The sequence below is a fragment of the Coregonus clupeaformis genome, unplaced genomic scaffold, assembly GCF_020615455.1.
Source record: "Coregonus clupeaformis isolate EN_2021a unplaced genomic scaffold, ASM2061545v1 scaf2508, whole genome shotgun sequence".
Taxonomy (NCBI): domain Eukaryota; kingdom Metazoa; phylum Chordata; class Actinopteri; order Salmoniformes; family Salmonidae; genus Coregonus; species Coregonus clupeaformis.
In genome coordinates this window covers 17,080-38,373 of record NW_025535962.1, presented here as the reverse complement: position 1 = coordinate 38,373, position 21,294 = coordinate 17,080, and the positions used below count along the sequence as shown (strand labels likewise).

General features: G+C 49.8%; 1 long non-coding RNA gene across 2 annotated transcripts; it reads left to right on the top strand.

Annotated features, from left to right (window-relative positions):
- Window positions 1-16,815: 16,815 nt before the first annotated feature.
- LOC123488805 lies at window positions 16,816-21,022 on the top strand. 2 transcript variants are annotated; one of them, XR_006660303.1, is made up of 4 exons: window positions 16,816-17,147; window positions 18,500-18,550; window positions 20,670-20,770; window positions 20,893-21,022. It is a non-coding gene; the product is annotated as an uncharacterized LOC123488805 (long non-coding RNA). The 2 variants fall into 2 exon arrangements; XR_006660302.1 differs by lacking the exon at window positions 16,816-17,147 and having other exon boundaries at window positions 18,081-18,550; window positions 20,893-21,021.
- Window positions 21,023-21,294: the final 272 nt, after the last annotated feature.

Genomic DNA, 21,294 nt, shown 5'->3' with positions numbered 1-21,294 from the left:
TTACTGGTATGTTGGATGGAGACAGACTGGGGGGAAGCCAGTACATAGTTGGGTTACTGGTATGTTGGATGGAGACAGACTCTGGGGCCCAGTACATAGTTGGGTTACTGGTATGTTGGATGGAGACAGACTCGGGGGCCAGTACATAGTTGGGTTACTGGTATGTTGGATGGAGACAGACTGGGGGCCAGTACATAGTTGGGTTACTGGTATGTTGGATGGAGACAGACTGGAGGCCAGTACATAGTTGGGTTACTGGTATGTTGGATGGAGACAGACTCTGGGGCCAGTACATAGTTGGGTTACTGGTATGTTGGATGGAGACAGACTCTGGGGCCCAGTACATAGTTGGTTACTGGTATGTTGGATGGAGACAGACTCTGGGGCCAGTACATAGTTGGGTTACTGGTATGTTGGATGGAGACAGACTCTGGGGAACCCAGTACATAGTTGGGTTACTGGTATGTTGGATGGAGACAGACTGCGGGGGCCAGTACATAGTTGGGTTACTGGTATGTTGGATGGAGACAGACTCTGGGGCCAGTACATAGTTGAGTTACTGGTATGTTGGATGGAGACAGACTCTGGGGCCAGTACATAGTTGGGTTACTGGTATGTTGGATGGAGACAGACTCTGGGGCCAGTACATAGTTGGGTTACTGGTATGTTGGATGGAGACAGACTCTGGGGGCCAGTACATAGTTGGGTTACTGGTATGTTGGATGGAGACAGACTCTGGGGGCCAGTACATAGTTGGGTTACTGGTATGTTGGATGGAGACAGACTGGGGGGCCAGTACATAGTTGGGTTACTGGTATGTTGGATGGAGACAGAACTTGGGGCCAGTACATAGTTGGGTTACTGGTATGTTGGATGGAGACAGACTCTGGGAGCCAGTACATAGTTGGGTTACTGGTATGTTGGATGGAGACAGACTCTGGGGCCAGTACATAGTTGGGTTACTGGTATGTTGGATGGAGACAGACTGGGGGACAGTACAGTAGTTGGGTTACTGGTATGTTGGATGGAGACAGACTTGGGAAGCCAGTACATAGTTGGAGTTACTGGTATGTTGGATGGAGACAGACTCTGGGGCCAGTACATAGTTGGGTTACTGGTATGTTGGATGGAGACAGACTCGGAAGCCAGTACATAGTTGGTTACTGTATGTTGGATGGAGACAGACTGGGGTGCCAGTACATAGTTGGGTTACTGGTATGTTGGATGGAGACAGACTCTGGGAGTAGCCAGTACAGCTAGTTGGGTTACTGGTATGTTGGATGGAGACAGACTTGGGTGCCAGTACATAGTTGGGTTACTGGTATGTTGGATGGAGACAGACTCTGGGGCCAGTACATAGTTGGGTTACTGGTATGTTGGATGGAGACAGACTCTGGGGCCAGTACATAGTTGGGTTACTGGTATGTTGGATGGAGACAGACTCGGGGGCCAGTACATAGTTGGGTTACTGGTATGTTGGATGGAGACAGACTGGGGGGGCCCAGTACATAGTTGGGTTACTGGTATGTTGGATGGAGACAGACTCGGGGCCAGTACATAGTTGGGTTACTGGTATGTTGGATGGAGACAGACTCAGGGGCCAGTACATAGTTGGGTTACTGGTATGTTGGATGGAGACAGACTCGGGGGCCAGTACATAGTTGGGTTACTGGTATGTTGGATGGAGACAGACTGGGGGAGCCAGTACATAGTTGGGTTACTGGTATGTTGGATGGAGACAGACTGGGGGCCAGTACATAGTTGGGGTTACTGGTATGTTGGATGGAGACAGACTCGGGGGCCAGTACATAGTTGGGTTACTGGTATGTTGGATGGAGACAGACTGGGGGCCAGTACAAGTTGGGTTACTGGTATGTTGGATGGAGACAGACTGGGGCCAGTACATAGTTGGGTTACTGGTATGTTGGATGGAGACAGACTCTGGGGCCAGTACATAGTTGGGTTACTGGGTATGTTGGATGGGAGACAGACTCTGGGGCAGTACATAGTTGGGTTCTGGTATGTTGGATGGAGACAGACTCTGGCCATACATAGTTGGGTTACTGGTATGTTGGATGGAGACAGACTCGGGGCCAGTACATAGTTGGGTTACTGGTATGTTGGATGGAGACAGACTCTGGGGCAGTACATAGTTGGGTTACTGGTATGTTGGATGGAGACAGACTGGGGGGCCAGTACATAGTTAGGTTACTGGTATGTTGGATGGGAGACAGACTGGGGGCCAGTACATAGTTGGGTTACTGGTATGTTGGATGGAGACAGACTGGGGGCCAGTACATAGTTGCGTTACTGGTATGTTGGATGGAGACAGACTGAGTACATAGTTGGGTTACTGGTATGTTGGATGGAGACAGACTAAGCCACGTACATAGTTGGGTTACTGGTATGTTGGATGGAGACAGACTCTGGGGCCAGTACATAGTTGGGTTACTGGTATGTTGGATGGAGACAGACTCTGGGGCCAGTACATAGTTGGGTTACTGGTATGTTGGATGGAGACAGACTCTGGGGCCAGTACATAGTTGGGTTACTGGTATGTTGGATGGGAGACAGACTCGGGGGCCAGTACATAGTTGGGTTACTGGTATGTTGGATGGAGACAGACTCTGGGGCCAGTAACATAGTTGGGTTACTGTATGTTGGAGGAGACAGACTCTGGGCCAGTACATAGTTGGTTTACTGGTATGTTGGATGGAGACAGACTCTGGGGCCAGTACAAGTAGTTGGGTTACTGGTATGTTGGATGGAGACAGACTCTGGGGCAAGTACATAGTTGGGTTACTGGTAGTTGGATGAGACAGACTCTGAGGCCAGTACATAGTTGAGTTACTGGTATGTTGGATGGGAGGACAGACTCTGGGGGCTACATAGTTGGGTTACTGGTATGTTGGATGGAGACAGACTGGGGGCCAGTACATAGTTGGGTTACTGGTATGTTGGATGGAGACAGACTCTGGGGGCCAGTACATAGTTGAGTTACTGGTATGTTGGATGGAGACAGACTCTGGAGGGCCAGTACATAGTTGGGTTACTGGTATGTTGGATGGAGACAGACTCTGGGGGAGCCAGTACATAGTTGGTTACTGGTATGTTGGATGGAGACAGACTGAGGGCCAGTACATAGTTGGGTTACTGGTATGTTGGGATGGAGACAGACTGGGGCCAGTACATAGTTGGGTTACTGGTATGTTGGATGGAGACAGACTCTGGGGCCAGTACATAGTTGGGTTACTGGTATGTTGGATGGAGACAGACTGGGGGACAGTACATAGTTGGGTTACTGGTATGTTGGATGCGATGGGGACAGACACTGGGGACGAGTACATTGGGAGATACTGTGGTATGTTGGATGGAGACATACTCTGGGGCCAGTACATAGTTGGGTTACTGGTATGTTGGATGGGAGACAGACTGGGGGCCAGTACATAGTTGGGTTACTGGTATGTTGGATGGAGACAGACTGGGTTGGCCAGTACATAGTTGGGTTACTGGTATGTTGGATGGGAGACAGACTTGGGGCCAGTACATAGTTGAGGTTACTGGTATGTTGGATGGGAGACAGACTGGGAAGCCAGTACATAGTTGGGTTACTGGTATGTTGATGGAGACAGACTGATGCCAGTACATAGTTGGGTTACTGGTATGTTGGATGGAGACAGACTCTGGGGCCAGTACATAGTTGGGTTACTGGTATGTGATGGAGACAGACTGGCTACATAGGGGTTACTGTATTGGATGGGAGATTGGTACATAGTTGGGTTACTGGTATGTTGGATGGAGACAGACTCTGGGAAGGCCAGTACATAGTTGGGTTACTGGTATGTTGGATGGAGACAGACTGGGGGGCCAGTACATAGTTGGGTTACTGGTATGTTGGATGGAGACAGACTCTGGGGCCAGTACATAGTTGGAGTTACTGGTATGTTGGATGGAGACGACTGAGCCAGTACATAGTTGGGTTACTGGTATGTTGGATGGAGACAGACTCGGGGCCAGTACATAGTTGGGTTACTGGTATGTTGGATGGAACAGACTGGGGCCAGTACATAGTTGGGTTACTGGTATGTTGGATGGAGACAGACTGTGGGGCCAGTACATAGTTGGGTTACTGGTATGTTGGATGGAGACAGACTGGGAAGCCAGTACATAGTTGGGTTACTGGTATGTTGGATGGAGACAGACTGAGGGGCCAGTACATAGTTGGGTTACTGGTATGTTGGATGGAGACAGACTGGGGGCCAGTACATAGTTGGTTACTGGTATGTTGGATGGAGACAGACTCGGGGCCAGTACATAGTTGGGTTACTGGTATGTTGGATGGAGACAGACTGGGGGCCAGTACATAGTTGGGTTACTGGTATGTTGATGGAGACAGACTGGGGGGCCAGTACATAGTTGGGTTACTGGTATGTTGGATGGAGACAGACTCTGGGGCCATACATACAGTACATGTTTGTTGTGAGACGCTGGGAGCACTAGTTACGTATGTTGGATGGAGACAGACTGGGGGGCAGTACATAGTTGGGTTACTGGTATGTTGGATGGAGACAGACTCTGGGGCCAGTACATAGTTGGGTTACTGGTATGTTGGATGGAGACAGACTGGGAGGCCACATGTACTGGTATGTTGGATGGAGCTGGGCTCAGTAGTACATAGTGTGGTATGTTGATGGAGACAGACTCTGGGCCAGTACATAGTTGGGTTACTGGTATGTTGGATGGAGACAGACTGGAGGCCAGTACATAGTTGGGTTACTGGTATGTTGGATGGAGACAGACTCTGGGGGCCAGTACATAGTTGGGTTACTGGTATGTTGGATGGAGACAGACTCTGGGGCCAGTACATAGTTGGGTTACTGGTATGTTGGATGGAGACAGACTCTGGGGCCAGTACATAGTTGGGTTACTGGTATGTTGGATGGAGACAGACTCTGGGGCCAGTACATAGTTGGGTTACTGGTATGTTGGATGGAGACAGACTGTGGGGCCAGTACATAGTTGGGTTACTGGTATGTTGGATGGAGACAGACTCTGGGGCCAGTACATAGTTGGGTTACTGGTATGTTGGATGGAGACAGACTCGGGAGGGCCAGTACATAGTTGGGTTACTGGTATGTTGGATGGAGACAGACTCTGGGGCCAGTACATAGTTGGGTTACTGGTATGTTGGATGGAGACAGACTCTGGGGCAGTACATAGTTGGGTTACTGGTATGTTGGATGGAGACAGACTCTGGGGCCAGTACATAGTTGGGTTACTGGTATGTTGGATGGAGACAGACTTGGGGGCCAGTACATAGTTGGGTTACTGGTATGTTGGATGGAGACAGACTGGAGGCCAGTACATAGTTGGGTTACTGGTATGTTGGATGGAGACAGACTCTGGGGCCAGTACATAGTTGGGTTACTGGTATGTTGGATGGAGACAGACTCTGGGGCCAGTACATAGTTGGGTTACTGGTATGTTGGATGGAGACAGACTGGGGGGACAGTACATAGTTGGGTTACTGGTATGTTGGATGGAGACAGACTGGGAAGCCAGTACATAGTTGGGGTTACTGGTATGTTGGATGGAGACAGACTCGGGGGGCCAGTACATAGTTGAGTTACTGGTATGTTGGATGGAGACAGACTGGGAGGCCAGTACATAGTTGGGTTACTGGTATGTTGGATGGAGACAGACTCGGGGCCAGTACATAGTTGGGTTACTGGTATGTTGGATGGAGACAGACTGGAACCAGTACATAGTTGGGTTACTGGTATGTTGGATGGAGACAGACTGGGTTGCCAGTACATAGTTGCAGTTACTGGTATGTTGGATGGAGACAGACTGGAGGGCCAGTACATAGTTGGGTTACTGGTATGTTGGATGGAGACAGACTCTGGGTGCCAGTACATAGTTGGGTTACTGGTATGTTGGATGGAGACAGACTCTGGGCCAGTACATAGTTGGGTTACTGGTATGTTGGATGGAGACAGACTCTGGGGGCCAGTACATGTTGGGTTACTGGTATGTTGGATGGAGACAGACTCTGGGGCCAGTACATAGTTGGGTTACTGGTATGTTGGATGGAGACAGACTGGGGGCCAGTACATAGTTGGGTTACTGGTATGTTGGATGGAGACAGACTGGGAGCCAGTACATAGTTGGGTTACTGGTATGTTGGATGGAGACAGACTGGGAAGCCAGTACATAGTTGGGTTACTGGTATGTTGGATGGAGACAGACTGGGGGCCAGTACATAGTTAGGGTTACTGGTATGTTGGATGGAGACAGACTTGGAGCGCAGTACATAGTTGGGTTACTGGTATGTTGGATGGAGACAGACTCTGGGAGCCAGTACATAGTTGGGTTACTGGTATGTTGGATGGAGACAGACTCTGGGCGGCAGTACATAGTTGGGTTACTGGTATGTTGGATGGAGACAGACTCTGGGGCCAGTACATAGTTGGGTTACTGGTATGTTGGATGGAGACAGACTCTGGGGGCCAGTACATAGTTGGGTTACTGGTATGTTGGATGGAGACAGACTGTGGGGCCAGTACATAGTTGGGTTACTGGTATGTTGGATGGAGACAGACTGGGGGCCAGTACATAGTTGCGTTACTGGTATGTTGGATGGAGACAGACTGGGAAGCCAGTACATAGTTGGGTTACTGGTATGTTGGATGGAGACAGACTGGAGGGCCAGTACATAGTTGGGTTACTGGTATGTTGGATGGAGACAGACTCTGGGGCCAGTACATAGTTGGTTACTGGTATGTTGGATGGAGACAGACTCGGGAGCCAGTACATGGTTACAGTTACTGGTATGTTGGATGAGACAGAGCTGGGGGGCCAGTACATAGTTGGGTTACTGGTATGTTGGATGGAGACAGACTCTGGGGCCAGTACATAGTTGGGTTACTGGTATGTTGGATGGAGACAGACTCGGGGGCCAGTACATAGTTGGGTTACTGGTATGTTGGATGGAGACAGACTCGGGGGCCAGTACATAGTTGGGTTACTGGTATGTTGGATGGAGACAGACTCTGGGGCCAGTACATAGTTGGGTTACTGGTATGTTGGATGGAGACAGACTGGGGCCAGTACATAGTTGGGTTACTGGTATGTTGGATGGAGACAGACTGGGGGCCAGTACATAGTTGGGTTACTGGTATGTTGGATGGAGACAGACTGAGGAGCCAGTACATAGTTGGGTTACTGGTATGTTGGATGGAGACAGACTGGAGGGCCCAGTACATAGTTGGGTTACTGGTATGTTGGATGGAGACAGACTCTGAGTGCCGTACATAGTTGGAGTTACTGGTATGTTGGATGGAGACAGACTCTGGGGGCCAGTACATAGTTGGGTTACTGGTATGTTGGATGGAGACAGACTCTGGGGCCAGTACATAGTTGGGTTACTGGTATGTTGGATGGAGACAGACTGGGGCCAGTACATAGTTGCGGGTTACTGGTATGTTGGATGGAGACAGACTCTGGGCCAGTACATAGTTGGGTTACTGGTATGTTGGATGGAGACAGACTCGGGGCCAGTACATAGTTGGGTTACTGGTATGTTGGATGGAGACAGACTGAGGGGCCAGTACATAGTTGGGTTACTGGTATGTTGGATGGAGACAGACTCTGGGGCCAGTACATAGTTGGGGTTACTGGTATGTTGGATGGAGACAGACTGGGGGCCAGTACATAGTTGGGTTACTGAGTATGTTGGATGGAGACAGACTCTGGGGCCAGTACATAGTTGGGTTACTGGTATGTTGGATGGAGACAGACTCTGGGGCCAGTACATAGTTGGGTTACTGGTATGTTGGATGGAGACAGACTGGGGGGCCAGTACATAGTTGGGTTACTGGTATGTTGGATGGAGACAGACTCTGGGAGCCAGTACATAGTTGGAGTTACTGGTATGTTGGATGGAGACAGACTCTGGGGCCAGTACATAGTTGGGTTACTGGTATGTTGGATGGAGACAGACTGGGGGGCCAGTACATAGTTGGGTTACTGGTATGTTGGATGGAGACAGACTGGGAAGCCAGTACATAGTTGGGTTACTGGTATGTTGGATGGAGACAGACTGGAGGGCCAGTACATAGTTGGGTTACTGGTATGTTGGATGGGAGACAGACTCTGGAGCCAGTACATAGTTGGGTTACTGGTATGTTGGATGGAGACAGACTCTGGGGCCAGTACATAGTTGGGTTACTGGTATGTTGGATGGAGACAGACTCGGAAAGCCAGTACATAGTTGGGTTACTGGTATGTTGGATGGAGACAGACTCTGGGGGCCAGTACATAGTTGGGTTACTTGTATGTTGGATGGAGACAGACTGGGGGGCCCAGTACATAGTTGGGTTACTGGTATGTTGGATGGAGACAGACTCTGGGGCCAGTACATAGTTGGGTTACTGGTATGTTGGATGGAGACAGACTCTGGGGCCAAGTACATAGTTGGGTTACTGGTATGTTGGATGGAGACAGACTCTGGGGCCAGTACATAGTTTGGGTTACTGGTATGTTGGATGGAGACAGACTCTGGGGCCAGTACATAGTTGGGTTACTGGTATGTTGGATGGAGACAGACTGGGGGGCCAGTACATAGTTGGGTTACTGGTATGTTGGATGGAGACAGACTCTGGGGCAGTACATAGTTCGGTTCTGGTATGTTGGATGGGAGACAGACTCTGGGGCCAGTACATAGTTGAGTTACTGGTATGTTGGATGGAGACAGACTCTGGAGCCAGTACATGTTGGGTTACTGGTATGTTGGATGGAGACAGACTCTGGCCAGCACATAGTTGGGTTACTGGTATGTTGGATGGAGACACTCTGCAGTACATAGTTGATGTATGTTGATGGAGACAGACTGGGGGCCAGTACATAGTTGGTTACTGGTATGTTGGATGGAGACAGACTCTGGGCCAGTACATAGTTGGGTTACTGGTATGTTGGATGGAGACAGACTCTGGGGCCAGTACATAGTTGGGTTACTGGTATGTTGGATGGAGACAGACTGCTGGGGCCAGTACATAGTTGGGTTACTGGTATGTTGGATGGAGACAGACTGGGGAGGCCAGTACATAGTTGGGTTACTGGTATGTTGGATGGAGACAGACTGGGGAGCCAGTACATAGTTGGGTTACTGGGTATGTTGGATGGAGACAGACTCTGGGAGCCAGTACATAGTTGGGTTACTGGTATGTTGGATGGAGACAGACTGGGGCCAGTACATAGTTGGGTTACTGGTATGTTGGATGGAGACAGACTGGGAGGCCAGTACATAGTTGGTTACTGGTATGTTGGATGGAGACAGACTCTGGGAGCCAGTACATAGTTGTTACTGGTATGTTGGATGGAGACAGACTCTGGGGCCCAGTACATAGTTGGGTTACTGGTATGTTGGATGGAGACAGACTGGAAGGCCAGTACATAGTTGGGTTACTGGTATGTTGGATGGAGACAGACTCTGGGGCCAGTACATAGTTGGGTTACTGGTATGTTGGATGGAGACAGACTCTGGGGCCAGTACATAGTTGGGTTACTGGTATGTTGGATGGAGACAGACTGGGGTGCCAGTACATAGTTGGGTTACTGGTATGTTGGATGGAGACAGACTGGGAAGCCAGTACATAGTTGGGTTACTGGTATGTTGGATGGAGACAGACTGGGGGGCCAGTACATAGTTGGGTTACTGGTATGTTGGATGGAGACAGACTCTGGGGCCAGTACATAGTTGGGTTACTGGTATGTTGGATGGAGACAGACTGGGGCGCCAGTACATAGTTGGGTTACTGGTATGTTGGATGGAGACAGACTCTGGGGCCAGTACATAGTTGGGTTACTGGTATGTTGGATGGAGACAGACTCTGGGGCCAGTACATATTTGGGTTACTGGTATGTTGGATGGAGACAGACTGGGGGCCAGTACATAGTTGGGTTACTGGTATGTTGGATGGAGACAGACTGGGAGGCCAGTACATAGTTGGGTTACTGGTATGTTGGATGGAGACAGACTCTGGGGCCAGTACATAGTTGGGTTACTGGTATGTTGGATGGACCTGGGAGGCCAGTCAGTTGGGTTACCGGTATGTTGGATGGAGACAGACTGGGGGACAGTACATAGTTGGGTTACTGGTATGTTGGATGGAGACAGACTGGGAGGCCAGTACATAGTTGGGGTTACTGGTATGTTGGATGGAGACAGACTGGAGGGCCAGTACATAGTTGGGTTACTGGTATGTTGGATGGAGACAGGACTCTGGGGCCAGTACATAGTTGGGTTACTGGTATGTTGGATGGAGACAGACTCTGGGGGCCAGTACATAGTTGGGTTACTAGTATGTTGGATGGAGACAGACTCTGGGGCCAGTACATAGTTGGGTTACTGGTATGTTGGATGGAGACAGACTCTGGGGCCAGTACATAGTTGGGTTACTGGTATGTTGGATGGAGACAGACTCGAGGGCCAGTACATAGTTGGGTTACTGGTATGTTGGATGGAGACAGACTGGGAGGCAGTACATATTGGTTACTGGTATGTTGGATGGAGACAGACTGTGGGGCCAGTACATAGTTGGGTTACTGGTATGTTGGATGGAGACAGACTGGGGAGCCAGTACATAGTTGGGTTACTGGTATGTTGGCAATGGAGACAGACTGGGGGCCAGTACATAGTTGGGTTACTGGTATGTTGGATGGAGACAGACTGGAGGGCCAGTACATAGTTGGGTTACTGGTATGTTGGATGGAGACAGACTCTGGGGCCAGTACATAGTTGGGGTTACTGGTATGTTGGATGGAGACAGACTCTGGGGCCAGTACATAGTTGGGTTACTGGTATGTTGGATGGAGACAGACTGGGGCCAGTACATAGTTGGGTTACTGGTATGTTGGATGGAGACAGACTCTGGGGCCAGTACATAGTTGGGTTACTGGTATGTTGGATGGAGACAGACTGGGGGGCCAGTACATAGTTGGGTTACTGGTATGTTGGATGGAGACAGACTGGGGGGCCAGTACATAGTTGGGTTACTGGTATGTTGGATGGAGACAGACTTGGGAAGCCAGTACATAGTTGGGTTACTGGTATGTTGGATGGAGACAGACTCTGAGGGCCAGTACATAGTTGGTTACTGGTATGTTGGATGGAGACAGACTCTGGGGGCCAGTACATAGTTGGGTTACTGGTATGTTGGATGGAGACAGACTCTGGGGCCAGTACATAGTTGGGTTACTGGTATGTTGGATGGAGACAGACTCTGGGGCCAGTATGCATAGTTGGGTTACTGGCATGTTGGATGGAGACAGACTCTGGGGCCAGTACATAGTTGGGTTACTGGTATGTTGGATGGAGACAGACTGGGGGGCCAGTACATAGTTGGGTTACTGGTATGTTGGATGGAGAACAGACTCTGGGGGCCAGTACATAGTTGGGTTACTGGTATGTTGGATGGAGACAGACTGGGGGCCAGTACATAGTTGGGTTACTGGTATGTTGGATGGAGACAGACTGGGGGGCCAGTACATAGTTGGGTTACTGGTATGTTGGATGGAGACAGACTCGGAAGCCAGTACATAGTTGGGTTACTGGTATGTTGGATGGAGACAGACTGGAGGGGCCAGTACATAGTTGGGTTACTGGTATGTTGGATGGAGACAGACTCGGGGCCAGTTGCATGTTGGGTTACTGGTATGTTGGATGGAGACAGACTCTGGGGCCAGTACATAGTTGGGTTACTGGTATGTTGGATGGGAGACAGACTGGGGGCCAGTACATAGTTGGGTTACTGGTATGTTGGATGGAGACAGACTCTGGGGCCAGTACATAGTTGGGTTACTGGTATGTTGGATGGAGACAGACTGGGGGACCAGTACATAGTTGGGTTACTGGTATGTTGGATGGAGACAGACTCTGGGAAGCCAGTACATAGTTGGAGTTACTGGTATGTTGGATGGAGACAGAGACTCTGGGGCCAGTACATAGTTGGGTTACTGGTATGTTGGATGGAGACAGACTCTGGGGCCAGTACATAGTTGGGTTACTGGTATGTTGGATGGAGACAGACTGGGGGCCAGTACATAGTTGGGTTACTGGTATGTTGGATGGAGACAGACTCTGGGGCCAGTACATAGTTGGGTTACTGGTATGTTGGATGGAGACAGACTCTGGGGCCAATACATAGTTGGGTTACTGGTATGTTGGATGGAGACAGACTCTGGGGCCAGTACATAGTTGGGTTACTGGTATGTTGGATGGAGACAGACTGGGGGGACAGTACATAGTTGGGTTACTGGTATGTTGGATGGAGACAGACTGGGAAGCCAGTACATAGTTGGGTTACTGGTATGTTGGATGGAGACAGACTCTGGGGCCAGTACATAGTTGGGTTACTGGTATGTTGGATGGAGACAGACTGGGAAGCCAGTACATAGTTGGGTTACTGGTATGTTGGATGGAGACAGACTGGGTTGCCAGTACATAGTTGGGTTACTGGTATGTTGGATGGAGACAGACTGTGGGGGCCAGTACATAGTTGGGTTACTGGTATGTTGGATGGAGACAGACTGGGTTGCCAGTACATAGTTGGTTACTGGTATGTTGGATGGAGACAGACTCTGGGGCCAGTACATAGTTGGGTTACTGGTATGTTGGATGGAGACAGACTTGGGGCCAGTACATATTTGGGTTACTGGTATGTTGGATGAGACAGACTGGGGCCAGTACATAGTTGGGTTACTGGTATGTTGGATGGAGACAGACTGGGGGGGCCAGTACATAGTTGGGTTACTGGTATGTTGGATGGAGACAGACTGGAGGGCCAGTACATAGTTGGGTTACTGGTATGTTGGATGGAGACAGACTCTGGGGCCAGTACATAGTTGGGTTACTGGTATGTTGGATGGAGACAGACTCTGGGGCCAGTACATAGTTGGGTTACTGGTATGTTGGATGGAGACAGACTGGGGGCCAGTACATAGTTGGCGTTACTGGTATGTTGGATGGAGACAGACTCTGGGGCCAGTACATAGTTGGGTTACTGGTATGTTGGATGGAGACAGACTGGGGGCCAGTACATAGTTGGGTTACTGGTATGTTGGATGGAGACAGACTGGGGGGCCAGTGCATAGTTGGGTTACTGGTATGTTGGATGGAGACAGACTGGAGCAGTACATAGTTGGGTTACTGGTATGTTGGATGGAGACAGACTCTGGAGGGCCAGTACATAGTTGGGTTACTGGTATGTTGGATGGAGACAGACTCTGGGGCCAGTACATAGTTGGGTTACTGGTATGTTGGATGGAGACAGACTCTGGGGCCAGTACATAGTTGGGTTACTGGTATGTTGGATGGAGACAGACTCTGGGGCAGTACACAGTTGGGTTACTGGTATGTTGGATGGAGACAGACTCGGGGGCCAGTACATAGTTGGGTTACTGGTATGTTGGATGGAGACAGACTGGGGGCCCAGTACATAGTTGGGTTACTGGTATGTTGGATGGAGACAGACTCGAGCCAGTACATAGTTGGGTTACTGGTATGTTGGATGGAGACAGACTGGAGGGCCAGTACATAGTTGGGTTACTGGTATGTTGGATGGAGACAGACTCTGGGGCCCAGTACATAGTTGGGTTACTGGTATGTTGGATGGAGACAGACTCTGGGGCCAGTACATAGTTGGGTTACTGGTATGTTGGATGGAGACAGACTCTGGGGCCAGTACATAGTTGTTACTGGTATGTTGGATGGGAGACAGACTCGGGGGCCAGTACATAGTTGGGTTACTGGTATGTTGGATGGAGACAGACTCTGGGGCCAGTACATAGTTGGGTTACTGGTATGTTGGATGGAGACAGACTCTGGGGCCAGTACATAGTTGGGTTACTGGTATGTTGGATGGAGACAGACTCTGGGGCCAGTACATAGTTGGGTTACTGGTATGTTGGATGGAGACAGACTCTGGGCGGGACAGTACATAGTTGGGTTACTGGTATGTTGGATGGAGACAGACTGGGGAGCCAGTACATAGTTGGGTTACTGGTATGTTGGATGGAGACAGACTCTGGGGCCAGTACATAGTTGGGTTACTGGTATGTTGGATGGAGACAGACTCTGGGGGCCAGTACATAGTTGGGTTACTGGTATGTTGGATGGAGACAGACTGGGGGACAGTACATAGTTGGGTTACTGGTATGTTGGATGGAGACAGACTGGGGAAGCCAGTACATAGTTGGGTTACTGGTATGTTGGATGGAGACAGACTCTGGGGCCAGTACATAGTTGGGTTACTGGTATGTTGGATGGAGACAGACTGGGAAGCCAGTACATAGTTGGGTTACTGGTATGTTGGATGGAGACAGACTGGGGTGCCAGTACACTAGTTGGGTTACTGGTATGTTGGATGGAGACAGACTGGGGGCCAGTACATAGTTGGGTTACTGGTATGTTGGATGGAGACAGACTGGGTTGCCAGTACATAGTTGGTTACTGGTATGTTGGATGGAGACAGACTGGGGCCAGTACATAGTTGGGTTACTGGTATGTTGGATGGAGACAGACTTGGGGGCCAGTACATAGTTGGGTTACTGGTATGTTGGATGGAGACAGACTCGGGGGCCAGTACATAGTTGGGTTACTGGTATGTTGGATGGAGACAGACTCTGGGGTTGCCAGTACATAGTTGGGTTACTGGTATGTTGGATGGGAGACAGACTGGGTTGCCAGTACATAGTTGGGTTACTGGTATGTTGGATGGAGACAGACTCTGGGGCCAGTACATAGTTGGGTTACTGGTATGTTGGATGGAGACAGACTCTGGGGCCAGTACATATTTGGGTTACTGGTATGTTGGATGGAGACAGACTGGGGGGCCAGTACATAGTTGGGTTACTGGTATGTTGGATGGAGACAGACTGGGAGGCCAGTACATAGTTGGGTTACTGGTATGTTGGATGGAGACAGACTGGAGGGCCAGTACATAGTTGGGTTACTGGTATGTTGGATGGAGACAGACTGGGAGGCCAGTACATAGTTGGGTTACTGGTATGTTGGATGGAGACAGACTGGGAGGACAGTACATAGTTGGGTTACTGGTATGTTGGATGGAGACAGACTGGGAGGCCAGTACATAGTTGGGTTACTGGTATGTTGGATGGAGACAGACTGGGGGGGCCAGTACATAGTTGGGTTACTGGTATGTTGGATGGAGACAGACTCTGGGGCCAGTACATAGTTGGGTTACTGGTATGTTGGATGGAGACAGACTGGGAAGCCAGTACCTTTTTAAAGAGACGTTAAGACATTCTAGTGTGTCAGTGCTTATTTTAGTCCTGTGTGACATTCCATTTAAACTAGGTTATATACTACATGACCCAAAGTATGTGGACACCTGCTCGTCGGACATCTCATTCATAAATCATGGTTAATAATATGGAGTTGGTCCCCCCCCTTTGCTGCTATAACAGCCTCCACTCTTCTGGGAAGGCTTTCTAATAGATGATGGAACATTGCTGCGGGGGACTTGCTTCCATTCAGCCACAAGAGCATTAGTGAGGTCGGGCACTGATGTTTGGCAATCAGGTCTGGCTCGCAGTTTGCGTTCCAATTCATCCCAAAGGTGTTCGATGGGGTTGAGGTCAGGGCTCTGTGCAGGCCAGTCAAGTTCTTCCACACCAATCTCGACAAACAATTTCTGTATGGACCTCGCTTTGTGCATGGGGGCATTGTCATGCTGAAACAGGAAAGGGCCTTCCCCAAACTGTTGCCACAAAGTTGAAAGCACAGAATCATCTAGAATGTCATTTTATGTTGTAGCATTAAGATTTCCCTTCACTGGAACTAATGGGCCTAGCCCTAACCAGGAAAAACAGCCCCAGACCATTAGTCCTCCTCCACCAAACTTTACAGTTGGCACTATGCATTGGGGCAGGTAGTGTTCTCCTGGCATCCGCCAAACCCAGATTCGATCTTATGATGATCTTAGGCTTGTGTCCGGCTGCTCGGCCATGGAAACCCATTTCATGAAGCTCCGGACAGACAGTTCTTGTGCTGATGTTGCTTCCAGAGGCAGTTTGGAACTCGGTACTGAGTGCTGCAACCAGGACAGACCATTTTTATGCACTATGTGCTTCAGCACTCAGCGGTCCTGTTCTGTGAGCTTGTGTGGCCTACCACTTCGATGCTGAGCCGTTGTTGCCCCTAGACGTTTCCACTTCACAATAACAGCACTTACAGTTGACCGGGGCAGCTCTAGCAGGGCAGAAGTTCGACGCACTGACTTTTTGGAAAGGTGACATCCTATGATGGTGCCACGTTGAAGGTCACTGAGCTCTTCAGTAAGGCCATTCTATTGCCAATGTTTGTCTGTGGAGAGTGCATGGCTGTGTGCTCGATTTTAATTACCTGTCAGCAACGGGTGTGGCTGAAATAGCCAAATCCACTAATTTGAAGGGGTGTCCACATACTTTTGTATACATAGTGCACATATTAATACTTCAAAAATATCTCTGCTATTGAAATTGAAACAGTCATGTAATATTAGTGCAACTTAATAGTATAATGGTGTACTTAACACAACGTTCTCTACTGTTACCTGTGGCATTACCCAGGAAGCACTCCTTACTGTTCTCTACTGTTACCTGTGGCATTACCCAGGAAGCACTCCTTACTGTTCTCTACTGTTACCTGTGGCATTACCCAGGAAGCACTCCTTACTGTTCTCTACTGTTACCTGTAGGCATTACCCAGGAAGCACTCCTTACTGTTCTCTACTGTTACCTGTGGCATTACCCAGGAAGCACTCCTTACTGTTCTCTACTGTTACCTGTGGCATTACCCAGGAAGCACTCCTTACTGTTCTCTACTGTTACCTGTGGCATTACCCAGGAAGCACTCCTTACTGTTCTCCTCTAAACCACAGCTATCCCACGCCGTCTGTGATCAGGGGGGTTATATGTTCTGTCGCGTGTGTGCACGGGTACAGTACCTTACCTGTGTGAGTGTCTGTCTGCCTCACAAGTGTCTCTGTGTGATGTCATGTTGCTGTTTGCCATTGCAGAGCCCGTCTGAGAAAGAGAGCAGCAGTGAGAAAGGCCAGAGCCGAGGTTAATGTTTCTGCTGGTGCCAGGTATAGGTATCTCAGAGAACAACCCACTGTCTTGCCCCTCCCTGAGACTGGGCTTCTGGTCCAAATGGTACCCTACTCCCTATGTAGCACACTCTGGTCTAAAGTAGTGCACTATGTAGGAAATAGGTGCCCATTTTGGGACGAAACCTGTTGTTTCTGACAGTGGGTTGTACTGTAGGGGTCGTGAGTTCAGTCACTTTATAGAACATCAGTTTAGATACTGTAACCACCCAGCTGCTGTAACCACCCAGCTGCTGTTACCACCCAGCTGCTGTAACCACCCAGCTGCTGTTACCACCCAGCTGCTGTTACCACCCAGCTGCTGTAACCACCCAGCTGCTGTAACCACCCAGCTGCTGTTACCACCCAGCTGCTGTTACCACCCAGCTGCTGTAACCACCCAGCTGCTGTAACCACCCAGCTGCTGTTACCACCCAGCTGCTGTAACCACCCAGCTACTGTAACCACCCAGCTTCCTTCTAGTCTCTTCTTTACTCATTCGAGCGTAAATATTTTGTGGTCTTCATCTGACTCAGCTTTCCTAGTCACAGAAATGCAACTCAGCAAAATAGGATTGCAGATTGATCTGAAATTTTAAACCACTACATTTTGTAAAGATATTCCCCCTAAAAAGGATTCTAAAGAAGCACAGGGGGCTGCTAAGAGGAGGGACCGGGGAGGACGGGCTCATAGTAATGGCTGAACGGAGTAAATGGAATGGTATCGAACGCATGGAAAACGCGTGTTTGATGTGTTCGATACCATTCCATTGATTCCGTTCCAGCCATTACTATGAGCCCGTCCTCCCCAATTAAGGTGCCACCAGCCGCCTGTTCCAGGAAGTCCTTTTGAAAATAAATGTTACGTGATGGATGTCAATCTGCCCTCTGGATGTCAATCTGCCCTCTGGATGTCAATCTGCCCTCTGGATGTCAATCTGCCCTCTGGATGTCAATCTGCCCTCTGGATGTTGAAGTCTGCATCTCTAGTTCAACATTCTGAACTACAACTTTTCGACATTTCCTTGCTTTTTGGTGTGGAACAGAACATATCAATCACTTTATAGTTGTATAAAGTGCTGCATTGCTCAGTTAGCTTCTGCTGAATGGTGTGCTAAAACACATACTAAAACACATACTACTAAAACACAAAATACTAAAACACTAAATACTAAAACACTAAATACTAAAACACACAATGTAACGTGTAACATAATGTAACTTGTGGTTCTAACTTGGTTAATATTTTCTCCCATTGCATTTACAATCATCATCATCATCATCATCATCATCCTCATCATCCTCATCCTCATCATCATCATCATCATCACCTAACCAATGTTGACTATACAGGCTGCCACCCAAAGCTAATGCTAAACCATTCATCTCTGGGTTAAAGAAAAGGTAAACTGACTGGGGGAAAAAATCTAAAGTAGCTATTTCCCCTTAATGATCTCCTGCATAAAATGGTTTCCTGCGTGTATCTGCTGACAATTTGATTATTTCCCGGCTCATCTGGGCATTGTGAACAGCAGGGTCTATAAATCTGCCCAGGTCAGGGATAAGAGGGCACTCTGAGGTCTGAGAAATGCTTACGTCCCAAATGCCACCCTGTTCACTATATAGTGCACTACTTTAGACCAGAGAATGGCACCTATTCACTATATAGTGCACTACTTTTGACCAGGGCTCATAGGGTTCATTTGGGATGCTCCAGACTGTACTGTCTGGCCCAGCTCAGTTCAACCCTACCTGCTCTATACTGTACTGTCTGGCCCAGCTCAGTTAAACTCTACCTGCTCTATCTGTACTGTCTGGCCCAGCTCAGTTCAACACTACCTGCTCTATACTGTACTGTCTGGCCCAGCTCAGTTCAACCCTACCTGCTCTATACTGTACTGTCTGGCCCAGCTCAGTTCAACACTACCTGCTCTATACTGTACTGTCTGGCCCAGCTCAGTTAAACTCTACCTGCTCTATACTGTACTGTCTGGCCCAGCTCAGTTCAACACTACCTGCTCTATACTGTACTGTCTGGCCCAGCTCAGTTCAACACTACCTGCTCTATACTGTACTGTCTGGCCCAGCTCAGTTCAACACTACCTGCTCTATACTGTACTGTCTGGGTCCAGCTCAGTTCAACCCTACCTGCTCTATACTGTACTGTCTGGCCCAGCTCAGTTCAACACTACCTGCTCTATACTGTACTGTCTGGCCCAGCTCAGTTCAACACTACCTGCTCTATACTGTACTGTCTGGCCCAGCTCAGTTCAACACTACCTGCTCTATAATGTACTGTCTGGCCCAGCTCAGTTCAACTCTACCTGCTCTATACTGTACTGTCTGGCCCAGCTCAGTTCAACTCTACCTGCTCTATACTGTACTGTCTGGCCCAGCTCAGTTCAACTCTACCTGCTCTATACTGTACTGTCTGGCCCAGCTCAGTTCAACTCTACCTGCTCTATACTGTACTGTCTGGCCCAGCTCAGTTCAACTCTACCTGCTCTATACTGTACTGTCTGGCCCAGCTCAGTTCAACACTACCTGCTCTATACTGTACTGTCTGGCCCAGCTCAGTTCAACACTACCTGCTCCATGGTGAACTGTAGGGCCCAGAATGGTGTTGACTCCAACCCTGGTGCACACAGCCACATTCCACTCACTCTTTTCTGTATCATCCCCCTCTTCCCCTCCCCTTCCTCCTCCTCGTGTGCCTCCTCTACCTGCTCCTCCTCCCCTTCCTCCCGCTCCTCCTCCTCCTCCTCTCCTCCTCCTCCTCCTCCCCTTTCACCTGCTCCTCCTCCTCTCCCCCTCCCCTTCCTCCTCCTCCTCCCTCCTCCTCCCCTTGCTCCTCTCCTTCCTCCTACTCCTCCCCTTCCTCCTCCTCCTCCTCCTCCTCCTCCCTCCCCTCCTCCCCCCTCCTCCTCCTCCCCCTTCCCCCTCCCCCTCCTCCTCCTCCTCCCCTCTCCTTCCCCTTCCTCTTCCTCCTCCTCCTCCTCCTCCTGCTCCTCCTCCTCCCACCCCCCTCCTCCTCCTCCTCCCCCTTCCTCCTCCTCCTCCTCCTCCTCCTCCTCCTCCTCCTCCTCCTCCTCCCTCCCCCCTCCTCCTCCCCTTCCTCCTCCTCTCCTGCTCCTCCCCTTCCCTCCCCTTCCTCCTCCTCCTCCCCTTCCCCCTTCCTCCTCTCCTCTCCTTCCCCTCTCCTTCCCCTTCCTCCCTCCTCCTCCTCCTCCTCCTCCTCCTCCTCCTCCCCCCCCTTCCCCTCCTCCTCCCCCCTTCCTCCTCCTCCTCCCCTCCCCTTCTTCCTCCTCCTCCTCCCCTTCCCCCCCTTCCTCCTCCCTCCTCCTCCTCCCCCTCTCCTTCCCCTTCCTCCTCCTCCTCCTCCTCCCCCCCTTTCTCCTCCCCCCTTCCTCCTCCTCCTCCTCCCCTTCCTCCTCCCCTTCCTCCTCCCCTTCCCCTTCCTCCTCCTCCTCCCCCTCCTCCTCCTCCTCCTCCTACTCCTCCTCCCCCATTCAAACCCCTCCAGACTGAACACTGAGCGTCAGAAGCATCAGTATCGCCTCCACTCTGTGGCGTGTGTTGGCACTGAGGTCCACCTGGCAGCCTGCCCCCTGGAGTCCAACAAGGGTAATTATGGAGGGAGATTGCACCATGATCAGACCAGAGTTATGTTGAATATATTCACTGTGCATATTTGTGAGTTGTATTCTGTGTATTTACATAATTGTGTATCTATTCTCACTCCATAGGAAATGCCACAGGGTCCTGTGAAGGTGGCATGCCAGCCGTGGTCAGCTGTGTGCCTGGACCACAGTACGTACAGAACAACGGACTGAAGAAGAAGATGCTCAAACCGATGGTGATTAGGAGTAGTAATGTGTGTGTCTCACTAGCATTGCAGGATGGTGATTAGGAGTAGTAATGTGTGTGTCTCACTAGCATTGCAGGATGGTGATTAGGAGTAGTAATGTGTGTGTCTCACTAGCATTGCAGGATGGTGATTAGGAGTAGTAATGTGTGTGTGTGTCTCACTAGCATTGCATAGACTTGAAGGAGGCATATTTTCGCTTCAACTACAGTTTCTTAATCTGATCAGATTGGTGTTCCTGCTCTGTGTTGTCTTTCTCTGTAGAGGACAGTGAGTTAACTGT